This window comes from Salmo salar, chromosome 28 (genome assembly GCF_965601325.2).
Source record: "Salmo salar chromosome 28, fSalSal1, whole genome shotgun sequence".
NCBI classification, from domain to species: domain Eukaryota; kingdom Metazoa; phylum Chordata; class Actinopteri; order Salmoniformes; family Salmonidae; genus Salmo; species Salmo salar.
The window spans coordinates 35,136,847-35,146,369 of NC_138318.1; positions in this window are offsets into that span (position 1 = coordinate 35,136,847).

Below are 9,523 nucleotides of genomic sequence, written 5' to 3' on the forward strand. Positions count from 1 at the left end.
TAGTGGTATATAGATGGTGGTATGTAGTGGTTGTATATAGATGTTAGTTGGTGGTGTGTAATAGTGGTATAGATGGTGGTATGTAGTGGTTGTATATAGATGTTAGTTGGTGGTGTGTAATAGTGGTATATAGATGTTAGTTGGTGGTGTGTAATAGTGGTATATAGATGTTAGTTGGTGGTGTGTAATAGTGGTATATATATGTTAGTTGGTGGTATGTAATAGTGGTATATAGATGTTAGTTGGTGGTATGTAATAGTGGTATATAGATGTTAGTTGGTGGTGTGTAATAGTGGTATATAGATGTTAGTTGGTGGTATGTAATAGTGGTATATAGATGTTAGTTGGTGGTATGTAATAGTGGTATATAGATGTTAGTTGGTGGTGTGTAATAGTGGTATATAGATGTTAGTTGGTGGTATGTAATAGTGGTATATAGATGTTAGTTGGTGGTATGTAGTAGTGGTATGTAGATATTAGTTGGTGGCTACATAGCTGATGCCTGCTGGACTGTTCATTTATCACGGTACTCCACTTTGTTTATTTTGGTTTATCTGTCGGCCCTAGCCCCGAACTCAGGCCCTGTGTGTAGTTAACCGACCCTCTCTGCCCATTCATCGCCATTCATCGCCTGGGGGCAACAGGTTGCCTAGTGGTTAGAGCGTTGGACTAGTAACTGGAAGGTTGCAAGATCAAATCCCCGAGCTGACAAGGTAAAAATCTATCGTTCTGCCCCTGAACAAGGCAGTTAGCCCACTGCCCCAAGGCCGTCATTGAATATAGGAATTTGTTCTTAACTGACTTGCCTCGTTAAATAAAGGTAAAGTTATTTATTTATTTTACCTGTTGTTGTTGTCTTAGCTGATTAGCTGTTGTTGTCTTACCCGTTGTTGTCTTAGCTAGCTCTCCCAATCAACACCTGTGATTGCTTTATGCCACGCTTTATGTCTCTCTCAAATGTCAATATGCCTTGTATACTGTTGTCTAGGATAGTTCCACTGTACATGCCTCAGATACCTCCTTTGTCCCACCTCCCACACATGCGGTGACCTCACCCAGTAAAACCAGCGTGTCCAGAGATGCAATCTCTCTTATCATCACTCAGTGCCTGGGCTTACCTCCACTGTACCCACACCCCACCATACCCCTGTCTGCACATTGTGCCCTGAATCTATTCTACCACGCCCAGAAATCTTCTCTCTGTCCCCAACGCACTAGACGACCAGTTTTGATAGCCTTTAGACGAACCCTATCTTACTCCTCCTCTGTTCCTCGGGTGATGTGGAGGTTAACCCAGGCCCTGCGTGTCCTCTGGCACTCTCATTTGTTGACTTCTTTAATTGAAAAAGCCTTGGTTTCATGCATGTTAACATCAGAAGCCTCCTCCCTACGTTTGTTTTACTCACTGCTTTAGCACACTCCGCCAACCCTGATGTCCTTGCCATGACTGAATTCTGGCTTAGGAAGGCCACCAAAAATTTGGAGATTTCCATACCCGACTACAACATTTTCCGTGAAGATAGAACTGCCAAAGGGGGAGGAGTTGCAATCTACTGCAGAGATAGCCTGCAAAGTTCTGTCATACTTTCCAGGTCTATGCCCTGTTCGAGCTTCTAATAAAAAAAATTAATCTCTCCAGAAATAAGTCTCTCACTGTTGCCGCCTGTTATAGCCCCCCCCCCCCCCCCCCCCAGCTCCCAACTGTGCCCATGACACCATATGTGAATTGATTGCCCCCCATCTATCTTCAGAGTTCGTTCTGTTAGGTGACCTAAACTGGGATATGCTTAACACCCCAGCAGTCCTACAATCTAAACTAAATGCCCTCACAAATTATCAATTGCTCACACAAATTATCAAGGAAACCACCAGGTACAACCCTAAACCCGTAAACATGGGCACCCTCATAGATATTATCCTGACCAACTTTCCCTTCAAATACACCTCTGCTGTTTTCAATCAGGATCTCAGCGATCACTGCATCATTGCCTGCATCCACTATGGGTCCGCGGTCAAACGACCACCCCTCATCACTGTCAAACGCTCCCTAAAACACTTCTGCGAGCAAGCCTTTCTAATCGACCTGGCCCGGGTATCCTGGAAGGATATTGACCTCATCCCGTCAGTCGAGGATGCCTGGTCGTTCTTTAAAAGTAATTTCCTCACCATCTTAAATAAGCATGCCCCTTTCAAAAAATGTAGATCTAAGAACAGATATAGCCCTTGGTTCACTCCATACCTGACTGCCCTTGACCAACACAAAAACATCCTGTGGCGGACTGCAATAGCATTGAATAATCCCCGCGATATGCAACTGTTCATGGAAGTCAGGAACCAATACACGCAGTCAGTCAGGAAAGCAAAGGCTAGCTTTTTCAAACAGAAATTTGCATCCTGTAGGTCAGACTCCAAAATGTTTTGGGACACTGTAAAGTCCATGGAACACAAGAGCACCTCCTCACAGCTGCCCACTGCACTGAGGCTAGGCAACACGGTCACCACCGATAAATCCATGATAATCGAAAATGTCAATAAGCGTTTCTCTACGGCTGGCCATGCTTTCCTCCTGGCTACTCCGGCCAACAGCTCCGCACCTCCCGTAGCTACTTGCCCGAGCCTCCCCAGCTTCTCCTTCACCCAAATCCAGATAGCAGATGTTCTGAAAGAGCTGCAAAACCTGGACCCGTACAAATCAACTGGGCAAAACAATCTGGAACCTCTCTTTCTAAAATTATCCGCCACCATTGTTGCAAGCCCTATTACCAGTCTGTTCAACCTCTCTTTCATATCTTCTGCGATCCCTAAAGATTGGAAAGCTTCCGCGGTCATCCCCCCTCTTCAAAGGGGGTGACACTCTAGACCCAAATTGTTATAGACCTATATCCATCTTGCCCGGCCTTTCTAAAGTCTTCGAAAGCCAAGTTAATAAACAGATCACTGACCATTTCGAATCCCACTGTACCTTCTCCGCTGTGCAATCCGGTTTCTGAACTGGTCATGGGTGCACCTCAGCCACGCTCAAGGTACTAAACAATATCATAACCGCCATCGATAAAAGACAGTACTGTGCAGCCGTCTTCATCAACCTGGCCAAGGCTTTCGACTCTGTCAATCACCGTATTCTTATCAGCAGACTCAATAGCCTTGGTTTCTCAAATGACTGCCTCGCCTGGTTCACCAACTACTTCTCAGACAGAGTTCAGTGTGTCAAATCGGAGGGCCTGTTGTCCGGACCTCTGGCAGTCTCTATGGGGGTGCCACAGGATTCAATTCTCGGGCCGACTCTATTCTCTGTGTATATCAACGATGTCGCTCATGCTGCGGGTGATTCCCTGATCCACCTCTACGCAGACGACACCATTCTATATACATCTGGCCCTTCTTTGGACACTGTGTTAACTAACCTCCAAACGAGCTTCAATGCCATACAACACTCCTTCCGTGGCTTCCAACTGCTTATAAATGCTAGTAAAACCAAATGCATGCTTTTCAACAGTTCGCTGCCCGCACCCACCCGCCCGACTTGCATCATTACTCTGGACAGTTCTGACCTAGAATATGTGGACAACTACAAATATCTAGGTGTCTGGCTAGACTGTAAACTCTCCTTCCAGACTCATATTAAACATCTCCATTCCAAAATCAAATCTATAATCGGCTTTCCATTTCGCAACAAAGCCTCCTTCACTCATGCCACCAAACTTACCCTAGTAAAACTGACTATCCTACCGATCCTCGACTTCGGCGATGTCATCTACAAAATAGCTTCCAATACTCTACTCAGCAAACTGGAGGCAGTCTATCACAGTGCCATCCGTTTTGTTACCAAAGCCCCTTATACCACCCACCACTGCGACCTGTATGCTCTAGTCGGCTGGCCAACGCAACGTATTCGTCGCCAGACCTACTGGCTCCAGGTCATCTATAAGTCTATGCTAGGTAAAGCTCTGCCTTATCTCAGCTCACTGGTCATGATAACAACACCCACCCGTAGCATGCGCTCCAGCAGGTATATCTCACTGGTCATCCCCAAAGCCAACACCTCCTTTGGCAGCCTTTTCTTCCAGTTCCCTGCTTCCAGTGACTGGAACGAATTGCAAAAATCGCTGAAGCTGGAGACTTACATTTCCCTCACTAACTTTAAACATCAGCTATCTGAGCAGCTAACCAATTGCTGCAGCTGTACCTAGTCCATCTGTAAATAACCCACCCAATCTACCTACCTCATCCCCATATTGTTTTTATTTACTTTTCTGCTCTTTTGCACCCCAGTTTCACTACTTGCACATCATCATCTGCTCATCATCATCTGCTCATCTATCACTCCAGTGTTAATCTTCTAAATTGTAATTACTTTGCTACTATGGCCTATTTATTGCCTTACCTCCTCATGCCATTTGCACACATTGTACATAGACTTTCTTTTTTTTGTATGGTGTTATTGACTGTACGCTTGTTTATTCCATGTGTAACTCTGTGTTGTTGTTTGTGTCACACTGCTTTGCTTTATCTTGGCCAGGTCGCAGTTGTAAATGAGAACCTGTTCTCAACTAGCTTACCTGGTTAAATAAAGGTGAAATAAATACAAATTATTTTAAAAGTAAAAATAGTGGTATATAGATGTTAGTTGGTGGTATGTAATAGTGGTATATAGATGTTAGTTGGTGGTATGTAATAGTGGTATATAGATGTTAGTTGGTGGTATGTAATAGTGGTATATAGATGTTAGTTGGTGGTATGTAATAGTGGTATATAGATGTTAGTTGGTGGTATGTAATAGTGGTATATAGATGTTAGTTGGTGGTATGTAATAGTGGTATATAGATGTTAGTTGGTGGTATGTAATAGTGGTATATAGATGTTAGTTGGTGGTATGTAATAGTGGTATATAGATGTTAGTTGGTGGTATGTAATAGTGGTATATAGATGTTAGTTGGTGGTATGTAATAGTGGTATATAGATGTTAGTTGGTGGTATGTAATAGTGGTATATAGATGTTAGTTGGTGGTATGTAATAGTGGTATATAGATGTTAGTTGGTGGTATGTAATAGTGGTATATAGATGTTAGTTGGTGGTATGTAATAGTGGTATATAGATGTTAGTTGGTGGTATGTAATAGTGGTATATAGATGTTAGTTGGTGGTGTGTAATAGTGGTATATAGATGGAGGGTTAGTTGGTGGTGTGTAATAGTGGTATATAGATGGGGGTTAGTTGGTGGTATGTAATAGTGGTATATAGATGTTAGTTGGTGGTATGTAATAGTGGTATATAGATGGAGGGTTAGTTGGTGGTGTGTAATAGTGGTATATAGATGTTAGTTGGTGGTATGTAATAGTGGTATATAGATGTTAGTTGGTGGTGTGTAATAGTGGTATATAGATGTTAGTTGGTGGTATGTAATAGTGGTATATAGATGTTAGTTGGTGGTATGTAATAGTGGTATATAGATGTTAGTTGGTGGTATGTAATAGTGGTATATAGATGTTAGTTGGTGGTATGTAATAGTGGTATATAGATGTTAGTTGGTGGTGTGTAATAGTGGTATATAGATGTTAGATGGTGGTATGTAATAGTGGTATATAGATGTTAGTTGGTGGTATGTAATAGTGGTATATAGATGTTAGTTGGTGGTGTGTAATAGTGGTATATAGATGTTAGTTGGTGGTATGTAATAGTGGTATATAGATGTTAGTTGGTGGTATGTAATAGTGGTATATAGATGTTAGTTGGTGGTATGTAATAGTGGTATATAGATGTTAGTTGGTGGAGCTTTTTTTTCTTCCCCCTTTCCTTTTTTTATTATTCTATCACAAAATGTAATGTGATTGACCACACACTACCGCACAGTAGGTGGCGGCATGCACAAGCAAAATGTGAGAACGCCATGATACCAAAGAAGAAGTAAGAAAAAAGCTACTAATAAAAAACATTTCTCCTCTGGTGTGTGGAAGTAACGTCAGCTGTAAAAGTGAATCTATTGAGTGCACAGGAGGTTGCTGACTGGAGAACAGAACATATAATAATGACCGGAACGGAGCAAAAGGAATGGCATCAAACACCTGGAAACCATATGTTTGATTTACAGTACTTGATACCATTCCACTAGTTCCCCTCCAGTCATTACCACAAGCACGTACTCCCCTATGTCTTAGTGTCTCAGTTTATTGAGACGCACCCTCTCTCCGTCTTCTTCCTACCACCCCTGCCTCCAACCTGGTCCCAGATCTCTTTGTGCTATCACGCCAACTCGATTGCTGTCATCGTGAAGCCAGACATTCCATGTCTGGCATGAGAATGCTTGAGAAGAAGTTGGCATAATAGCTAGCCCAAACAGACTCACCCTCCTTCCACCTTTCTCAATTCTCTTAACCTGCTCCGTTAGTTAGGTTAGTTCACCTAGTCTACTGCGTTGGTTCTCCTAACCTGCTGCGTTGGTTCTCCTAACCTGCTGCGTTAGTTCTCCTAACCTGCTGCGTTAGTTCTCCTAACCTGCTGCGTTAGTTCTCCTAACCTGCTGCGTTAGTTCTCCTAACCTGCTGCGTTGGTTCTCCTAACCTGCTGCGTTAGTTCTCCTAACCTGCTACGTTAATTCTCCTAACCTGCTGCGTTGGTTCTCCTAACCTGCTGCGTTGGTTCTCCTAACTGCTGCGTTGGTTCTCCTAACCTGCTGGGTTAGTTCTCCTAACCTGCTGGGTTAGTTCTCCTAACCTGTTGGGTTAGTTCTCCTAACTTGCTGCATTAGTTCTCCTAACTTGCTGCGTTGGTTCTCCAAACCTGCTGCGTTGGTTCTCCTAACCTGCTGCGTTGGTTCTCCTAACCTGCTGGGTTAGTTCTCCTAACCTGCTGGGTTGGTTCTCCTAACTTGCTGCGTTGGTTCTCCTAACTTGCTGCGTTGGTTCTCCTAACCTGCTGGGTTAGTTCTCCTAACCTGCTGGGTTAGTTCTCCTAACTTGCTGCGTTGGTTCTCCTAACCTGCTGGGTTAGTTCTCCTAACCTGCTGGGTTAGTTCTCCTAACCTGCTGCGTTAGTTCTCCTAACCTGCTGGGTTAGTTCTCCTAACCTGCTGGGTTAGTTCTCTTAACCTGCTGCGTTGGTTCTCCTAACCTGCTGGGTTAGTTCTCCTAACCTGCTGCGTTAGTTCTCCTAACCTGCTGCGTTAGTTCTCCTAACCTGCTGGGTTAGTTCTCCTAACCTGCTGCGTTAGTTCTCTTAACCTGCTATGTAAAGTCACTTCTGTCTGTAGCTGTACTCCATACAGATCTCCATCAGTGTGGACACTCGGGATAACCAAGGACAGAACGCCATCCACAAGGCTGCTGTGGCTAGATGGAGAATTAACGTAGCAGATTAGGATAATTAAAGTAGCAGGTTAGGAGAATTAACGTAGCAGGTTAGGATAATTAAAGTAGCAGGTTAGGAGAATTAACGTAGCAGTTTAGGATAATTAAAGTAGCAGGTTAGGAGAATTAACGTAGCTGGTTAGGATAATTAAAGTAGCAGGATAGGATAATTTATTTAGCAGGTTAGGAGAATTAGGTTAAGGTTTGGAAAAAAGCTTAGCTAAAATGCTGTACTCTATCTAGCCACAAACGTAGAAGCCATGAGTTCTGAGAAACCATCAATATTACCAGTCCAGAAACAGTGATTGCGTGCTCAAGCTAATCGCCGCTTCCTGTGAAGCTTCTGGTGGAGAGAAGGGTATCTTCAACCTAGGTTAGCGCATATGTCAGGTGGCCACGTCATGTCCGAAGAACCCCAAAGTCTAGATTTCTTCTCTCCTGGGTGCCAAATGTAGGAAGTTTCACTGGTCTTTCTTACCTTATTATTTTGCTATAAATTATTCTGAATGAAAGAATATGATTTTAAAAGCAGGATTGACATTGTAATATCCCTGCTGCTGTGTATGGATAAGAAACTACTTTCGTATTTAATGCAACATCCTGGCTCTTCACTGTTCTATTGTAGATATTAGGATCCATAATTAATAGTGAACAAACTGGTGTTAATTTTGTAATTCCAATAATAAGCCATTAGGAACCTGTCAAACTAGTGTACACTGATCCAGAGTTCCTCTTTATTGACCTTTATGTGAATGGAAGCAATCAGTCGCTGTGAAAATGAAGACACACCTTTTAGTGGAGCGGGTTCGAGAGCTTCAAGTTCCTCGGTGTCCACATCAAGAGTGTGCAAAGCTGTCATCAAGGCAAAGGGTGTTTACTTTGAAGAATCTCAAATATAAAATATATTTTGATTTGTTTAGAACTTTTTTGGTTACTACATGATTCCATATGTGTTATTTCAAAGTTTTGATGTCTAAACTATTTTTCTACAATGTAGAAAATAGTAAAAATAAAGAAAAACCTTGGAATGAGTGTCCAAACTTTTGATTGGTACTGTACTTACACTGAAACCACAACGCACACATACGCCAAGTCATTTAGTAGACGCTCTTATCCAGAGCGACTTACAAATTGGTGCATTCACCTTATAATATCCAGTGGAACAACCACTTTACAATAGTGCATCTAAATCTTTTAAAGGGGGGGGGGGTTAGGAGGATTACTTTATCCTATCCCAGGTATTCCTTAAAGAGGTGGGGTTTCAGGTGTCTCCGGAAGGTGGTGATTGACTCCGCTGTCCTGGCGTCGTGAGGGAGCTTGTTCCACCATTGGGGTGCCAGAGCAGCGAACAGTTTTGACTGGGCTGAGCCAGACACACACACACACACACACACACACACACACACACACACACACACACACACACACACACACACACACACACACACACACACACACACACACACACACACACACACACACACACACACACACACACACACACACTTTCAACCTCACCACATACACTACTGCTACTGTCTATTATCCATCATGTTGCCAAGTCACTTTACCCCTACCTATACATTGCCTTCAGAAAGTATTCAGAGCCCTTGACTTTTTACACATGTTGTCAATCACGGCGAAGCTAGAGAACATTTACCAACCCCTACGCCCCATATTTTCCGCTTGCTGCCGCACCACCCCAGAAAGCACTGAGCTAGGCTGAAACACCTGCGTTTTGGAGCTGCCTTAAGAAAGCAAAAAAGAGACCATGTTTGTATGAGGCTTTATTGACTCAATGATTTTGTTTTATATATATATATATATATTGTATATATTGTATATATATATTGTATATATTGTATATATATATTGTATATATATATTGTTTGCAAACTGATATGTGACTCATTTTAATCCTAAAATAACATGCAAAACATGTAAAAAAAATAAAAAATTAAATTGTAGCTAAACAGGTGTAGCTCAAAACAGGTGGGGATCTGCCCCACCTGCCCTGAGTGACGGATCACCACTGATATCATATCAGCTTGTATGTTTGAGCTTGTACTTTGCATTCTGAAAGTATTCAAACACCTTGACTTTTTCCACATTTGGTTACGTTACAGCCTTATTCTAAAGTTGATTCAAATGTTTTTTTCCCCTCATCAGTCCAGACAAAA